Genomic DNA, 18,558 nt, shown 5'->3' with positions numbered 1-18,558 from the left:
TCCAGTCAATACTGCCCATGTGGTTGAGTGGTATCCACACACACACATCTTATGGGGAAAAGCTCCCCTACAGCTATGTGGTCTAATGATCAGCCTTTCAGACATGACTGCCGGCTGAATAAGATCTGGGCAGAGCTTCTGTTTCTCTTCCTGTTACAGGTATCCAGGGCTTTGGGGGGGGGGGGGAGTAAGGAAATGAAGTTTTCAGTCTATATTAGGGTTGCCAAGTGAGAACTCAGCTGCAGCGGGGGACTCCCGGCTGGGGGCTGGAGCGCTGGTGCTGCATCCCCGTCGCCTGGAAGTGACGCGGGCATGCTGGGCACGCTGGGGGCGGGGCCATGACCATCTGAGGGAAAACCATAGTTTCCCTTGGATGACCGTGGCCCCGCCCCCAGCGTGCCTGGCGTGCCCGTGTCACTTCTGGGTGACGTGCATGTCGGGGTGGAGTTCTCCCGGGGCCCGATCCACCGATGGCAGGAAACGGGCCTCTGGGGTGGGGGTTTCCCTGCCCCCCAGGGGGACTTGGCAAGCCTAATGTATATACTGAAAAATCACAACTTTTAAACATTTTAAAAAGAATGTTGTCAAAGAGGTTCCGGAACTTCATTCCCCCAGAAAAAAAGCCCTGGGTGGGGCCAGAGGGCCCTTTGGCAAGAGTCAAAAGGGCCCTGGCTTTGGGCTCTGAGCTCATGGCTTGCTGCTTGTGGCCTCAAGGGAGCTAGCCTAGTGGCTCCAGAACCACCCCGAGATGTAGAGGGCTGTGATTTCTCCCCCCTCCCATGTTGGTTGATGTTCGTTGCTTGCATTTTGGAAGCTGTGTTGGGTCCCTTTTGGGGAGAAAAGTGGGTGAAAATTACCTAAATAAATCAGCCAAAGGCACTGATTGCTGTGTATTTTTTCTTGCCGCTTAGCAGAGAAGAGGTGATGTCAAGTGACAAGTACGTATCTTCTTTTCATTTTCTGTACACCGAGATCATATCGAGAAACAGTCCGTGGGGAGACAACCGTGGCCCTGGCCCTAATGCTAACATCATTAACAGCCAATTTAACCCAGCCCATGATGTCAGCCGGCTGTTGCCTGAGGATGCCGCTAATGCCCGCCATCTGATACAGACTAGCACTTAATATTTTATTATAGGTGTGTTGTTCTGATTTTATTTAATTCTTGTTTTAATTGTTTTATATTTCTGTGTAAGCCGCCTTGAGCCTGCCTTGGCAGGGAGGGTGGGATATAAAATAAAATAAATAAACCTTGAGTGAGGACAACATAAGCCTTACTTACTGTAGACTTGAGCTGTATGTGAGTTTGGCTCCCTGAGTATTTTCTGACACGAGTCATGTTGTCGATTTTAACCTATAAAGACCTTCATTAGCTGGAACTCACATATCTGAAGGAATCTCTCTGTCAATACCTACCGTGCTAAACTTACATTCCCTTATTTATTTAGATATTTATACCTCGCTTTTCTTCCCGCTGGGGGCCTGAACAGGCATTCACCAATCTCCCCTCCTTCACCTTCACAACAGTGGCCGTGCAATGTTACTTTGGGCTCAGAGAGAATGTGATTGGCCCAGGGTCGTCCAGTGGGCTTCCATGGCAGAGCAGAGGTTTGAACCTTGCTCTTCCAGGCCTAGGACAACACTCCACACACTACCCCATAGTGGCTCCCAGCAATATTTATTTCATCCTTCATTTAGGGGGGGTGCCTCTGTGTAAAGAGAGCCAGTTTGGTGTAGTGGTTAAGTGTGCGGACTCTAATCTGGGAGAACCGGGTTTGATTCCCCACTCCTCCACTTGCACCTGCTGATGTGACCTTGGGTCAGTCACAAGCTCTGGCACAGCTGTTCCTGAAAGAGCAGTTTGTGTCAGAGCTCTCTCAGCCCCACCCACCTCACAGGGTGTCTGTTGTGCGGAGGGGAAGGGAAAGGCATTTGTAAGCCACTCTGAGACTCCAAGTGAAGGGCGGGGTATAAATCCAATCTCTTCTTCTCTTCTTCTTCTTCTAATCATGCCAGCAATCTGGAAGAGACTCCCATTGGAAGCATACTCCATGTCTGTTATTAGCTGATGCAAAGCAGCTCAGTTCAAGGAGGAGGAGGAGGGGGAGGAGGAGGAGGAGGTGCCGTTGAGTCAGAGGTGACTCATGGCGATCTCATCCATGGGGTGTTCTAGGCAAGAGAAGAGCAGATGTGGTTTCCCATTGCCTGCCTCTGTGTAGCAACCCTGGACTTCCTTGGTGGTCTTCCATCCAAGTACTAAATGTGGCTGACCCTGCTTAGCTTCCAAGCTCTGATGAGCTGAAGCTAGTCTGAGCTATCCCCTCCCCCTGGTATTTGGTACTGGTCGGGATACTCTGACTGCTTACCATCTTTGTTTGTCTGTGGTATATTGCATATTGTATACCACTTTGAGTCTCATCTGAGAAAAGCAATCTATAAGCAGTTCAATAATAGATAAAGACAAGGGGCGGGACCCGCGATACTCGCCGGGGGGGTGTGATATTCCCCCCCCCACCCCGCCGGCTCCCCCCGGCTCCTCTACCCCCCTCCACCCCCCGGCCCAGTCTCCCCCCCCGTGGCTCGGAAGCAAGGGCCGGCGGCAGCCACTCGGAAGTGAGGGCCGGTGGCAGCTGCCTGGGCCTCGCTGGTCTCCCCCCCGCTCCGAAGCGGCGGCGAGGCCGGGTGCAGAGCTTTCCCTGCGCATGCACAGGGGACGCTCTGTCACCTTTGGGGGACTTAGGTATCCTCCCGATATTTTTTTTACAGGTTTCAGATTTTTGTGCACACCTGGGGACTGCCCCAAGTGTGCACAAACATCTCCCTCCCCCCCCAGATACCCCCAATGTGTGGAAATAAGTATCCGCACGCAGGGGGCGACTTCGGTATTAGATATATAGATTTACAGACTGTGCAGACGGGCATTTTTCAGCTCCATCCACCCAGTCACTGCTTTTTAATCCTCCCTGGTATAGTATAGTTCTCTTGGTTTGAGTTTGAAGGGAAAAGTACAAGTGCTAGAAAGAAATACACCCATTGGGCTTTTAGCAACAAGGCGTTTAGCATAGGTTGGATATGCTTCCAAAGTCAGCTCTGTGAACAAATGAGAGCCGGCTGCTAGAGGCGTTATTTATACTCAGTTTTGCTCCGTCTTTGTAGCTCTGTGTGGCACAGACAGAATGTGGCTGTGATCAAATACTATGCAATTGAAAAAGGAGAGATGATGCTCCTTTTCACATTACCATTCTAAACTGGATGTTATTTGTTGTTGGCCCAGTTTTGAGTAAAGTGATACAGGAATGGGGGTTTCGTACAGCAAATTTCCTTCCATTGATGAGCTGTCTCTGAAGTGCCACAGTCATTTCAAACAGTGCCACTCCCCCCCCCCCAAACATTTTTTGCCGCATGATCTTCCTCGGACTTTTTTTGTTTGAACATTCTAAGTTGAGCGCTGTTATGCTAAACCAGTATAGTACTTTAGTGCAGGGGTCCTCAAACTTTTTAAACAGGGGGCCAGTTCACTGTCCCTCAGACCATTGGAGGGCCGGACTATAGTTTAAAAAAACCCTATGAACAAATTCCTATGCACACTGCACATATCTGCAGTTTGGCGCCCCTGAGGGCCAGCGCGCCCTAGGCGAGCCGGCCCTGCCGGCGGGCCGGATAAATGTTTTCGGCAGGCCACATGTGGCCCACGGGCCGTAGTTTGAGGACCCCTGCTTTAGTGTTATAGCAGCACCATTGAGATGCTTCGAGTGCATTGACTCAATGGAGTCAAGGCACATCAATGGTGCTGCTATAGTACCAAAGTGCTATATTGGTTTAGCGCTATAGCGCTCAACTTAGAGCGTTAAAAAAAAAAGTCTGAGGAAGACTGCGTGGCAAAAAAGGGCAGGGGGAAAAAGCGGCATTGTAGGAAGCACCATGGACATTTTAAGCCGCATACCACAGTGGTTCAGAAGCACAACGAAGGGGTATAAAATAGAAGAAAGCAGTTTCCCTCAAAAGCGGATCAACCACGCTTTGCTAACCCAACACAAGTGGGTTTGTATGAACAGGTAAATAAATGCTGCTAGCAGGCAGTTACTAAAACGGGTCTGAAGTGACAGAAAAAATACATTAGCAACCAGTTACTAAAATGTAATACGAAGGCAGTTTGAAAAGGGCCAATATACTCCCGTGTCTGGAATGGAGTGCGGGAGGGAATGAATGAAGGCATCCTTGACATCACCACATTAATATGATGAATGGCGCAGCTTAATTTGCATGGATGATTCATCTGTACACAAAAAGAGAATCCTGAAATTAGTGGTTTTTGTGGCAAAGAAAGTGACTTTGAAAGGGTTTTTTTAATTAATAGTGAAGAGCAAGGAGCTTTAAAAACAACAAGAACAACTGTGTGTTACTACGTGTTCTTTTGGTGTGCTATAATGAGATTATGACCCAATTTGGAAAATGTTTAATATCTTTTATCAGTATAAATTATGTATGCACAATTTACTGTGCTGCCTTCACTCCCATAAGTCAGGGATGACTTAATTTGACTGGAAGAGAGGGATGAATTTCATTTAGGCCTGCTCTGATTGTTTTAAAAACAGCTGAAATTACAATGAACCCGCACAAGCCCAGCGCAGCTGTTGATGCTGTGTGGATGGATTGAGAAATGTGAGGTTGTATTTTTTGTTGTAACCACAAGGTGGCACCCTTGCTACGCTAAACCTAGAAATGCACAGTGGAGGATGGCTGTGTTTGCTCTGAAATGCAGTTATTTAACTTGCTGTTAGGGTTTTTTTGGGGGGCAGGGCGGCATGTAATCCTTGGCCTGGGGTGGTATGAACCACCAGTGATCCTAGGTATATATTTATGCATTGCCTGTGGAAAGCTTGCTTTTGATGCTCTAAACTTCTGTATGCAGAGTAACGTCAAACAGGTTCTACCAATAGTGTGATCCTAAGCAGAGTTGTGACCTTCTCAGCCCATTGACTTCAATAGACCAGGAACGGTGTCACTTAGTTTAGGATAGCATTGGAAAGCATGAAGAGTACAGCAGATCAGTGGGCTGGTGGGTGTAGTCTGTGCCCTTTATTATATGTATTTTGTACATGGGCTATGCTCCGGTTTTTTATACAAAGGCCCTCCCATTAACCATGTGAGCTATGAAGAATAGGGACACCCAAAGTAATTGTAAGATTCTAGCCTGATTTGAAAACAAGGTAACTAACAATGCACTCCTACACACAGTTGCACCCTTCTAAGTCCATTGGAGTTAATAGGTTTAGAAGGGAGTAGCTAGGATTGCACTGCAAATGATCAGGAGAAAGCCATGCTTCGGGGACTGGTTCAGAATTTGACAGCCCTGCTTGGAGACCAGGGACTTCCTTGGAATTGATTTAAAAACCTGTAACTGTTCTTTGTTTCTTCATTCAGAGACAGGTAACCTTTTATAGCATATTGGAATACACTGAAGCTGGAAGAAAATGTAAGATTGCAAGTGTTACCATATGTTTAAATAAGAGGACTTTTAAAAGCAGGATTTATGGTTATCAGTTTATGAAGTGCTCTTTTCTCTTTATTTCTATTTTCTTGATTCTTGTTGGATAATGTTGGCATATACATTTAAGATACAGAATTTTAACAAATGTATATTGATAAATTAGGGACCACAGTTTGGCGACATTGTCCTATCCAGTTTTCAGCTGTTTAATTTTGCTGGATTGATCTATGTTGTAACTTTTTTTGTTTTTTGGTAATTAGGTGGCTTATGGCCTATTTGCAATGTATTTTATTGGGATAATGGCTGATGGCCTCATTGCACTTGTTCGTTTATTCCAGGCATGAAATGAAACTTGATACTTTTTAAACAGTTTGGACTCAATTTTGTTTTCCCTGCAACCACACAATAGCTGCAAGGAACGTCATCTTTAAAGCCTTCAGGAGCCCAATTCGGCTCAGGACTGCAGCAGGGGGAAAGGGGGGGGAAAGGGGGGGCCCCCCCCCCCCCGTGCTGTTTTCCTGAGTTGAAATAGCCCCAGTGGAGAATCATTTGCATATTTTTTGTTTGTCTTGGGAAGGGAGGAGCCCCTCCCTCCATGGCCCCAAGTGGAATTGGGCTCCCACAAGCTTATAAATGGCATCCCTTTCCGCTGCTGTGTGTGTCTGCAGGGAAAGCGAGTTGGACTTGACTCATTAAAAAGTATAGTGAAGTTTGGCCCTAAGTTCAAGGGCTCTTTATTTCCTTCTGAGGAAAACATAACCAGGATTGGGATCACTAGCAGAACCACCATGATCTATGAATGAGTTAATACAGTTCAACTGCTTTCGTAAGTCTACATTGCTTTCTGCATCCTTCTGCCACTCTTATGAGCAGTTTTACTTGGTTAAATACTAGATTGTGAAATGTAATGCGTGAGGAAGGAGTTCATGGATCTTAACTGCAACAACTTTCATGGTTAAAAAAATCTGAAACTACAAGGGAACCCACAAGGACTTGCGGGGGAGGGGCGTCACATTTTCTTCTCCCCCACTATTTTCTCTTTCTGTTCTCTGAAAGCCACCATAGTCTCTTCCCTTTTCATGCTTCCTTCTCTTCTTTCTATCCACCAGCCGACTTAACTTTATCTGCCCCCCCTGTCTTGAGCTTCTTCTCCTTCCTTGCCTGGGACAGCCTTACCCTGGGAAAACTTTGGCCAAGTTGAACAGTGCTGCCTAATCCGGGCCCAGTTGCATGGTGAAGAACCTGCAAGGACTTGGAGGGGTACCTCACTTTTCCCTGTATCCACTCCCAGTTTATTTCTGCTTTACTTCCTCCAAGCAGCCCCCATAGTTTCACCTTTTCCTGCTTCCTACTCACCACTCAACCTACCTTTTATATGCCCCCTCATCTTCAGCTATATTTATTATTTCATTTACATTCCACCATTCTCCACAACTGATACTCAGTGCAACTTAACATCATTCTCCTCTCATCCATTTTATTCTCACAACAAGCCTGTGAGGAGGATAGAGTTGCCAAATGGGGGCGGGGAAACCCCCGCATTGGAGGCCCGATTTCCGCTGTGGCGGAATCGGGCCCCGGGGGGAACTCCGCCCCAGAAAGCTGCGTCACCAGAGGTAACACCAGAGGTGACGCAGCCACGTTGCTGACGTTGGGGGCGTGGCTGAGATCATCGGGGGGAAAACCATATGGTTCCCCCCCGACGAGCTCAGCCATGCCCCCAACGCCAGCAACGTCACACGTCATACAGAGCCTGCTCCCGACCTCGTCGGAGCCTCCCCCGCCGGTAAGTTTGCCAGACTTGGCAACCCTAGAGGAGGATTAGGCTAAGAGTGTGTGACTGGGTCCAGTGTTGTTCAGTGAGCTTCTGCAGCAGAGTGCCTGAAACTGTTATACCACATTGACTTTTGTGAGGTGGCTGCTGTTGAACAGTAGCAAGCAGCTGGGCCTGAATGACTTGCGGCCAGGCCTGGCTATAATGATTTCTCCCTCAGTGGACAAAACAGTCCTGAAAAAACAGCCCTTTCACCTACCTGTTACTGAGAGAAACCAAGGCTTGAATGCTGGCAATTCCACTGTGGTTGCCCTGCAATGGCAACTGAAGATATTAATTTCTTACAGCTACAGGTGCTGGTTCTGTTATTTTGCGGTTTTTTAAGCACCCAATGTACATTTAATTTTTTTTTAATCTTTATCCGCAAACCTGGGGCTTTTCTCAGAGTGATAGAAAGATCTGTCTTGTCTGCCTATGGCACCAGTCTACAGAATTACGTTTCCACAGATTGGGCCATGTTGAGAAGTAGATATACTGATGATCCACTGGCTGAAGGAAATTGCTCAGGGTGAACGTGGCATGTGAATCAGCTAATATTTGAAACAGAAATGACAGGAATAGTAGAATGCCCTTCAGTGTCTATAGGTTTATCTATTTAGTGCATTTCCTTGATTTTAATGTCATAAAACGTTTTGTGAAATACATCAGCGTACTTTTAGACTTACAATATAAGCTGGTAAGTAAGGTAACACTTAAAGAAAGAAAATTACATAATATATACCAGTAAGAACTGTGAAACCCAGGTTCCTTAAACGATTTGCTCCTGTTTTAATGAAGGCATAGAATTACTAGACCATGTCCTGTTTGATTGCATGGCGCATAACAATTTTCGTGAATCCCTTCCTCTGTCTATTTCATTACCTTTAAACTTCAGATGGAAATCGTGCCTTCTGAGGTTCTTTCTTTCAGATAGGCATCATAACGTTACTTACCAGGTGGCTAGATTTGGCTGGCTTGCTGCAAGGCATAGGAAAACTGTAATAGCTCATGTAGTGGATTGCTGGGATGTTAAACTTTTTAGTAGACATTGTAACATTTTACTGTATTTTGAATGATTTTATTACGAGGTATTCCTCAAATTGTATTGTGAATGATTTTATTATTGATGTATTGCCCCAATGAGGTATTTTATTGTTTGTTTTAAGTTCTGGTCATAGACTGTGAATAAAACCTTACCTTACCAAAGAAGGACACTTGGCTCAAGTCTCAATTTCAAAAGCCCCCCCCCCCCCAAATTTAGACACTTATTAATTTTTGGCTTTTGATAAGTTTTGCAACTTGTCTTTATGTGCATCATGTTTCGTTGCTTTTTATCTTTATTATGACTGTTTCAAAAGCTGGAAATGGCCTGGGTATCTCAGGATGTCTGAAGGAACATAAGAAGAGCCCTGCTGGATCTAGTCCAGCATCCTGTCTCACACAGTGGCCAACCAGTTCCTCTGGAGATCAAACGGCAGGGTATAGAAGCCAAGGCCCTCACCTGATGTTGCCTGCTGGCACAGGGATTCAGAGATTTACTGACTTTGAACACGGAGGTTCCCTTTAGTCACCATGGCTAGCAGCCACCCATAGACCTATCCTCCATGAATCGATCCAGTCCCTTTTTAAAGTAGCCTGTGCCTGTATCCTTCCCTCTGGCAGTGAATACCACATTTTAATCACTCGTTGTGTAAAGAAGTGTTTTCTTTTTGTCCTTAGAGGGCCTGTTTATACCAATCTGTTTAATGCATTTTAGATTGCCTCTTGACTGACCCTTACAATATATTAAAACCTCTCACAGATAGATTGACGATCAGCATACACTACATGAGAACATATTTCAGCAAAACCACCTGTGGGGGCCTACCTGAACCAGCACAAGCTCCACAGCCAGTATGGACGCTGGCAAAGAGGGTGGGGGCATCCCATGTGTTGGTGTGGGCTCCAGAACCAGCATAGACAGCGGTGGTATCAGACAGGCTGGTGGGACACTGAGTCTGGTAAGTCTGGTGCTGGACACTACTATAAAAGCACATAGTACTGCTGAAAGCCTTCTGCAAAAGCAGAGGTCATTTCGGGGGGGATCGCAGGGGATTGCAGTTCCCCCGGGTGAGGTACGGGGGGCGGGGCACATGACGAAGCCCCGCTCCCTGCTTCCAGCCACCCCGCTTCCGGCCCTCATTCAGCCAGGAGGAGGCAGGAGAAGAGGGAGGGTAAGTTGCTTCCTCCCTGCCTCTCCCCACCCCTGCCTGCCTGGGGCCAGGGAGGGCCTTTGCGGGGCTTCCTTGCACTCCCGCCGGCCTTGCAGGTCCACCGCTGGGCCCCTCATGGGGCTTGGCAGTGGAGCTGCAAGGCCGGCGGCGGTGGCCGGGACCAGGGGGGGGGAGAGAGAGAGAGAGAGAGCATCACGTGTAGGAGGAGGCAGACGTGAAGGCCTTCCTTGATGTCCCAGCCAGTTGAACATAGAGCTGGATTCCAGAGGAAGGCTCCTATGTGTGGATCTCAAGTGCTGGGTTAGCTTATATAGGTGTGCCCAACCCTTTAGGTACTGTGAGCCCAGGCCGTTCAATGTTTTAAAGGTTAAGTTTTTTTTCTGGGGGTATGCACCGGAACGGAGATCTGGAACCTCTTTGACAAAAATGTTTAAAAGTTCATGAGTTTTCAGTATACAGATTGAAAACTTCATTTCCCTCTTGAGAGTTCCGGCACCTCTATCTTTACACACACACACACACACACACACACACACACACACACACACACACACACACATGCTCTGAGTAGGGCTGACACATCGCGCCGGGGGGCAGGGAAACCCCAGCTTTGGAGGCCCGATTTCCGCCGCGGCGGAATCGGGCCCCGGGGGAAACCCCACCCCCACGTGCACGCTGTGGGCAGGGCCACAGCCATTTGAGGGGAAAACTCTATGTGGCCCTGCCCCCAGCGTGCCCGGCGTCATGACGTCACTTCCCTGTGATGTGCATGCGGCACGCGCGCACACCCCGGGAGCCGACTGGAGTTGCCCGCCACAAGGGTAAGTGCCATTTGGCAACCCTAGTTCTGAGTGAAAAACTTGATTTTCTCCTCTCATTTATCAACAAGATAGGCCTTTGATGTCAGCAGCTATGCAAGACCCTGAATACTGAATTGTCGGAGGTCAATGGCTCATTTACACAAATGCACCCAGAGAAAAGATATATATATCGCCCTGGTTAAATCTGTTCAATGGATGATATCCGCATGACAGACAACAGTAGAGTTTCTTTGTTCGGAAGCAATGTGTCAGTTTGACAGATGTGAGTGCAAGCAATGTAAGATGGCTGTCACCTTTTAGGTCCTACTTATGAGTTGCGCAGGACTATCTGGCAGGCAAGCAGGTAACAGAGGGAGAGTACTGCCCAAGATGGACAGAATGGATAGGGTTTATCTCTAATTAACAAGCATGCCCTAACCTCTTCTGAAACTTGGGTTGTATAAACAAATCCACAAGAACAGGTAAATCTTGGCACAGTGGTACAAGAACTCCATGAAGGATGGAGTTGATCTGTTCTAAAGTACATTAGATGTGACATAATGTTGATATTTTCTGCTAAAAGAGAAAATGGGAATGGAGGCTATGAACCCAATAACATTTTACTCCCTCAAAAGTAGCTTTTTCTTTCCATTCTGAGGGGTTTGCTCATGTGTATAATATTAGGGCCAAAGTCCAATTAAAAAAGCTTGTCCATTAAAAAAAGAAAAAAAGAACAAAGACAGGGATAATTGGGCCTTCGGGGATTTATAGCTAAATATCCATTACAGTTCATACTTGTTTAGCCTATTAAAAGGGCAAGCTCATTTGGACGGCTGGTTATGATAAAAATTTGGTAAGTGGATTTGTGCTATATTTCATCTCTTACTTGTCTGTCATGAATATGTTGGTGGTTGGGAAATATACCTGCTCCAAAGCAGGGTAAGTTGTTTTGCTTCGCATTCCATGTGTGCTTTTATCTGAATACGAAACTGATTTACAGAAAGGAATTCATCAGCAATATGTATATATTTTCTCAACTCCGTTTGCTAATAGTCTTCATTCTGCAACAGTTAAAATGAGTATTTATTGATACACGTAGGAATATTGATACAAATTTATTTATTGATACAAATAGGAGTATGTGAGTAGTAGGAGGAGGAGAAGGAGAGAGAGAGAGAAAGAGAGAGAGAGAGAGAGAGAGAGAGAGATGGGCTACCTATTTTAAAGAAAGAGAACAACAATTTGAAATTAAATCCACATTCATAAATTCTTTAACTGGCATAGTCATAATCTTTAATCGTTCCTTTAAAAGGACAGTATAAAATGCATTGGGAATAATGCGTTGTTATTATAGGGGGCTATAAAATGCATTTTTAAATATGTAAATATTGATGGAAGAAGACCATTTTGCTGCAAGGAATGATGCAACTGAAGATAGCAACCTAATAACAAAATGCAACAATGCCACTTATTGCTAATAAGCCATAAACCAGTTTTCTGGAATACTGCCTTTTGGATAATATCAGGGCTATTATCTTCTTTATCTTCTTAGTTTAAGCCTGCCATTTTAGGGTTATTAGTGAATTGCCTGGCCACCAGAACGTCTAAGTATATGGTAGGAACTCAGAAGGATTGTGTTCTTCAGACTGTAGATACAGAGCATATTATGTTGCAATGAGATTTGCCCAGTCACAGTACTTGGTACTCTGAAGTTGAAATGCTTTGCAATAAGGACCAAGTATACTGAGCTGAAGGGTCTAAGAACTAGCAAGAGCCGGGTTTAGTCCATGTAATTAATAGTCTCTCGAAATTAAAGCACAGGAGTGATGCGGACAAGTCCAGCTGAAACCAGTGATCCAGCCAATGACTTCTGTTGCTGTCAAATACGCTTAACACATTTTTGGATTGGGCCCCTGTTTTCTGAACGCAATAAAGCTGGAAAAATGACAGGTGATTAATATGTTTCCCTACCATGGCACGAAGGCTCAGGGGAATGGCTGCATTCGCAAACCATGCTGCCCCAGTAGAACTCTTGCCTCAAAAGGTCAGAAATGATCTGGTTGTTTATGATGTGTACGGGTCATTATTGGGCTTCCCAAAATAGCCTGGTCCGATGCAAACACAAGCATTACACTGCGACATAATTCCAAACGGTGTTAAGCCCCTTGTGACAGAAAGTACAGGAGTCTTGCTGCACATGAAAGACGAGCACGTTTTTATTAGAACATTGGCGACTAGAGCCCATTTTGTCATATTATAGAAAATCCTCAGTAGGCAAACACACATGTTTATGATTTTAAAATATTGCAGACTTGAGGGTCAAAGGGCTATGAAATGGAGGAAGTACAGACTGTGACATAATTATATCAAATTCAAACAGAATCAAGACAATAATTAGGGAAGCCCTATGCCACAAGAATGCTATGGGGGCGGGGTGAGTGTGGTATTGACACCCACTGACTTGTCTTCCTTGTACGGTTCTTCACAGTTCTCCTTCTCCGTTGCCAGGTAACACAAGTGTTGGGAGAAAGTGAGCACTCCCCACTGGACTTTCTGGAAAACAGTTGTGTCACCTGAGTGGCCCTAACCACTGCTGCCCCCCCCTAACTTGTTCAGCCTCTTAGGGATAGGTCAGCAGTTAAAATGATTGTATGGTGCTTCAATACAGTCAGAGGAGTAAACAGAATGGAGTAATTCAGGAGTCTTCTCCCTCCCCTCCCTAAACCTTGTGCTCCTGAGGGTCCACCCCCAGTCTCCAGAAATTCCCCAGCCTGGAGTTGGAAACTATATTCAGTACTGAGATTCACAGAGATATCACTAGACGTTGTCCCAGGAATCTCAGACAATGACAGAAGCCTGACAACCCCCCTTAAGCATGACATCTAAGGATGAAAATGACCAGTCACTGGGGTGTGGTGAAGAATTTTTCACATTTTGTAAGCTGGGGTTACCCCCCCCCCCCAATTCATTTAAAAACAGTGGCTCGATATCGGAAGTCCTTCAGTTGATGGCGCAAGATAGATTTTATAATGCAAGTAGCAAAGCTGAAAAGTATGTAAGCAAGATAAAACTTTATTTGTAAATCAATCCCGTTTGCTTCCAGTATTCAGTGATACTTTACTGTCATATATTTACGCTAATGTGCGATTTTATACACTGAGAGTTTTAAAAATATACAATATTTGAAGAGCTTGGGCCAGAGGTCAAACATGCTATTTTCTGAGTTAAGTACTTTTAGATCTCTAAAGTATAAACCTATTCCTAATGCTTACTGCATCCTGCTATACTACATGGACAGAAGCAAAGCTTGCAGGATCAAATTCCCTTTGTGGCTCATGCATGCTTGCTATACGAGTCTAATTACATTGCTTATTAGATGTCACATCCAATTGATTGCATCGACTTCTGTTGTGCAATCCTTGAGCCTCAGTGAGAGAGGAGGACTATAAATAAATACAAATAAATAAATATGTAGGTAAGATCATGTATGTTTGTGTATGTGTGCATGTGTGATCTTATAAGTTCACTGGGCCCAGAGAAATGATGCTTGGCCCTTGATGGTTTGCAAATTTGGAAGTAATATGCATGCATGGTCACATAGTGCTATAGCAGAACAGTGCAGGCAAGGGTTTTTTTTTGCCACTGCATGGCCTCTCAGAGTGACTTGTCTTGAAAAAAATGGAGGTAAAAATGGTATAATCACATAAAACAGTGTTATGTTAGAAGGCCTCTGAATTCTCGTCACAGAATTTTCCTCTCGCCACTGGTCTGCAGATGGCACTGCATGACAATGATTTTAATCAGCAAGTCTTCAACATCATCATTTTAATCCCTCAGTAATGGCTGCATACTCTGGTTTCTTCTCTAGGCCCTGAGTGTGGAGACAAGTTCAGGAGATGTGGATATGCTTGTGCATATTTTCAAATGGGAATTTGGATTTACTATGGATTATGTACACTGATCAGGTTGTTTAACTGCAGCAAAGACCAGGAAAGAGCCCCAAGGTAAGGAGAACTCTTCATCCTTTTTATAGATCTGAAACGTCTACTGAGTAATTAATGAAGTTTGTTGGATGATGCTTCTTGGATATTATCTCCAGCTGGAGTCGCATTATAACCTCACTGTGTACAGTTCTTTTTCCTTTTTTTGAGATTTTTTTTCTTTACACCAATGGGCTGGACTCAGTACTTAATTTTTAAAAGTAAATTATACTGAGGTTCAAATATACCTGAGATCTGCACCTTTCCTGCTAAAGCAAGATGGGGAGGGCATTGTTTCTTTATTAATGAGGGGGCAAAGTCTGTACATATCTCAAGGCAGGTGCCTCTTTTGAACTTTGCATGTTCAACAAAAGAATGTTGGCATTAAAAATGTGCATAATGTGACTCAACTTTTATGAGCAATGGCTGAAATTTTGCCCCATCTGTTGTAGTGGTTAGGAGCATGGACTCTAATCTGGGAGAACCGGGTTTGATTTCCCACTCCTCCACATGCAGCTGCTGGTGTGACATTGGGTCAGTCATAAGTTCTTTCAGAGCTGTTCTCTCAAGGGCAGTTCCTGAGAGAAGAAGAAGAAGAGGAGGAGGAGATTGGATTTATACCCCGCCCTTCACTACACAAAGGTGTCTCAGAGTGGCTTACAAATTCCTTTCTCTTCCCCTCCCCACAACAGACACCCTGTGAGGTAGGTGGGGCTGAGAGAGCTCTGACAGATACTGCTCTTTTTCAAGGACATATCTTATCAGAACTACGGCTTGCCCAAGGTCATCCAGCCAGGTGCAAGTGGAGGAGTGGGGAATCAAACCCGGTTCTCCTAAATTAGAGTCCACGCACTTAACCACTACACCAAACTGGCTCTCTCAACCCCATCTACCTCACAGGGTGTCTGTTGTGGGGAGGGGAAGGGAGAGGGACTGTAAGCCACTCTGAGACTCCTTTGGGTAGGGAAGGGTGGGGTATAAATCCAATCTCTTCTTCTCGTCTTCTTCTATAACATACCCCATATAGAATTACAGAATGGCACCAGCTTCTGAATTGCCCTTATAGTATGCTGGCACTTCAGAGATAAGGTACACATGGTTTGGAATGGTAACTGTGTCTGTCCTTCTACTGGTTAGAAATAGTTGTGTAGAACGGAAGTAAAAGTCTACTGCGGTCCCCTGGACAATTTCTGGTGGACCATGTAGCATCTGCTAGATGGGATGTTTTCATACGAAGCTGGCCGATGTGGATCTTGGTCTGCTCCAGAAACACCCTACTTATGTTCTCTACATTCAGGATAACATAAGATAGGTTAATTATGTCTCAAGTGTTAAGAGGTCTTGAGTATGCCCTCTTGCTTTGTACATTTAAGGTAAGTCAGTGGCTGGTTCATAACCCTCTTACAATTAGGACTGCATGTTTGTTTCAAAGAAATATGAAGTTCCTAGAAGAACAAACTTAACCTTTCACTTTCAGAGTTGACAGTCTTGGCTACACGGAGCAATGGTCTGACTCAGGAGAAGGTTGCTTCCTGTGTTCGCCGTACCTAATAAAGGGTAGTGGCTCCCCCCCTCCACCTTTTCTGACAAGTTACATAGTTTTCATTGAAGCTATTGAACATCTAAGCTGCACTGTGCCCACAGTGTAGCTTTGTTACCTAGCAGTGGCCAGTGAAGCCAGCAGAATGATGTGGCAGCTGATGATCCAGAACAAGGATATAACCTGGCCCTTCCCATGCCACAGAATTCCTGTTTCACAGCTCTAAGAGATTTAGGATGGAAAGGAAATACTTCTTTACACCGAGTGATTAAAATCTGCAATTCACTACCAGAGGATCTAGTGATGGCCACAGGAATAAACTGCTTTAAAAGGGGATTAGATAGATTCATGGAGGATAGGTCTATCAGTGGCTACTAGCAATGGTGACTAAAGGGAATCTCCAGAAGCACTAATCCAAGGGTGTCGAACTCATTTCTTTTGAGGGCTGAATTTGACATAAATTAGACTTTGTCAGCCTGGGCCATGTGTGTCGTAAAATGTAATGCCAGGTAGCAGAGGTATAAAGTCTGACACACATAGCCCAGCCTGACAAAGTCCAATTTATGTCAAATCCAGCCCTCATAAGAAATGAGTTTGAGACCCTTGCTAATCTTCTGAATCCCAGTGCCAGGAGGCAACATCATGGGAAGGTCTGGGCCTCTATGTCCTGTTGTTGCCCCTCCAGAGGAACTGGTGGGCCACCGTGTGAGATAGGATGCTGGACTAGATGGACCACTGGTCTGATCTACTGGTCTGATCTGATGTAGTAATGTTCTTACAAAATTTATTTTAATCCTTCATTCTGTTGCCTTTGCCAGAGCTTTTAATCACTTAATTCCCTGGACTTCGACCTATCTAGAACTCCCTAGGATCTAGTACCCAACATGCAACCTCATTTGAATTTTTTTAATCTTACATATTATTTTTCCTTTTCACTTTCCTTCCATCCATCCATACATTTTCTCTTTTCTTCCTTTCTCACCTTAAGAACATAAGAACATAAGAGAAGCCAGTGTTGGATCAGGCCAGTGGCCCATCCAGTCCAACACTCTATCATACAGTGGCCAAAAATACCAGGTGCCATCAGGAGGTCCAGCAGTGGGGCCAGGACACCAGAAGCCCTCCCACTGTTGCCCCCCCCCAAGCACCAAGAATACAGTGCATCACTTGCCCCAGACCGAGAGTTCCTATATATACCTTGTGGCTAATAGCCACTGATGGACTTCTGCTCCATATATTTATTTAATTCCCTCGTGAAGCCATCCATGCTTCTAGCCGCTGCTACCTCCTGTGGCAGTGAATTCCATGTGTTAATCACTCTTTGGGTGAAGAAGTACTTCCTTTTATCTATTCGAGCCCGACTGCTCAGCAATTTCATTGAGTGCCCATGAGTTCTTATATTGTGAGAAAGGGAGAAAAGTCCTTCTTTCTCTGCCTGCTCTATCCCTTGCATAATCTTGTAAACCTCGATCATGTCACCCCTCAGTCGTTGTTTCTCCAAGCTAAAGAGCCCCAAGCGCTTTAACCTTTCTTCATAGGGAAAGTGTTCCAACCCTTTGATCATTCTAGTTGCCCTTTTCTGTACTTTTCCCAGTACTATAATATCCTTTTTGAGGTGTGGTGACCAGAACTGTACACAGTTTTCCAAATGAGGTCGCACCATTGATTTATACAGGGGCATTATGATACTGGCTGATTTGTTTTCAATTCCCTTCCTAATAATCCCCAGCATAGCGTTGGCCTTTTTTTATTGCTGTCGCACACTGTCTCAACATTTTCAGCGAGTTATCTACTATGACTCCAAGATCTCTCTCTTGGTCCCCTTCTCTGTTTCTCTCTCATTTCTCCCCAAAATGAGGAGATATAGTTGTTGAAAACCATCTTACATCCAGTTATGGCCAGGCCAATAAACTGAAATGAATGGCCAACATTTTACCCAATAGGAATTGTGAACACATGAAGCTACCCTATACCAAATCAAGTCTCTGGTCCATCGAAGTCAGTATTGTCTACTCAGACTGGCAGTGGCTCTCCAGGGTCTCAGGCAGAGGTCTTTCGCATCACCTAATGCCAGATCTTTTAACTGGAAATGCTGGGGATTGAACACGGGACCTTCTGCATGCCAAGCAGATGCTCTACCACTGAGCAATGTGCCCTTAATTTTAGGGGAAACTCTGCACAGATCTGGATCCAAGCTCCCGTGAATCAAAGGAGTTTGTGGAAACCATTGCTGCATGTAGTCCCCCTCCTCCTAGTGTTTTTTTGTGCCCTTGATGGTCATTGCTGGGGGAGGGGGGTATGACATTCCTAAACAAGCTGCCCTTCTTTCGCAGAAACAAAGTCAGGCTTGCTTGGCTAGCACAAGGGTGAAGGTGTATATGTGTGTGTGGGGGGGGTATGGTTGCCAACTCTAGGCTGGGAAATTCTTGAAGATTTGGGGGTGGAACCTGGGGAGGGCGGGGCTTGGAGGGGTACCTCAGGAAGTTATACTGCTATAGAGTCCATCCTCCAATGGAGCTATATACACTGGGAGAACTGATCCCTGTAAGCTGGAGATCAGGTGTAATTCTGGGAGATCTCGAGGCCCCGCCTGGAGGTTACAGAACAAGCGAGATCACGGGACAGGTTGTCAAACAACATATACACAACTTGAAAAAATTATGAAAATTACAAATAATATGAGCAATTGAATTCATGTGATGCAATTAATATCTCAGTTTC

The 18,558-nt window shown here is 45.2% G+C and overlaps 1 protein-coding gene across 1 annotated transcript in view; it reads left to right on the top strand.

Moving 5' to 3' along the window:
- The first annotated feature begins 14,250 nt into the window (after positions 1-14,250).
- FAM19A4 (family with sequence similarity 19 (chemokine (C-C motif)-like), member A4) overlaps positions 14,251-18,558 on the top strand; it is a 150,953-nt gene continuing 146,645 nt past the window's right edge. The window contains exon 1 of the mRNA XM_015424803.1: positions 14,251-14,321. The gene's annotated coding sequence lies outside the window, so the exon portion shown is untranslated. The remainder of the gene's footprint in view (positions 14,322-18,558) is intronic.

Source organism: Gekko japonicus, unplaced genomic scaffold (assembly GCF_001447785.1).
Source record: "Gekko japonicus isolate JY-2015 unplaced genomic scaffold, Gekko_japonicus_V1.1 scaffold942, whole genome shotgun sequence".
NCBI classification, from domain to species: Eukaryota; Metazoa; Chordata; class Lepidosauria; order Squamata; family Gekkonidae; genus Gekko; species Gekko japonicus.
The sequence above is the reverse complement of the archived record's forward strand: the minus strand, read 5'-3'. Positions and strand labels throughout refer to the sequence as shown.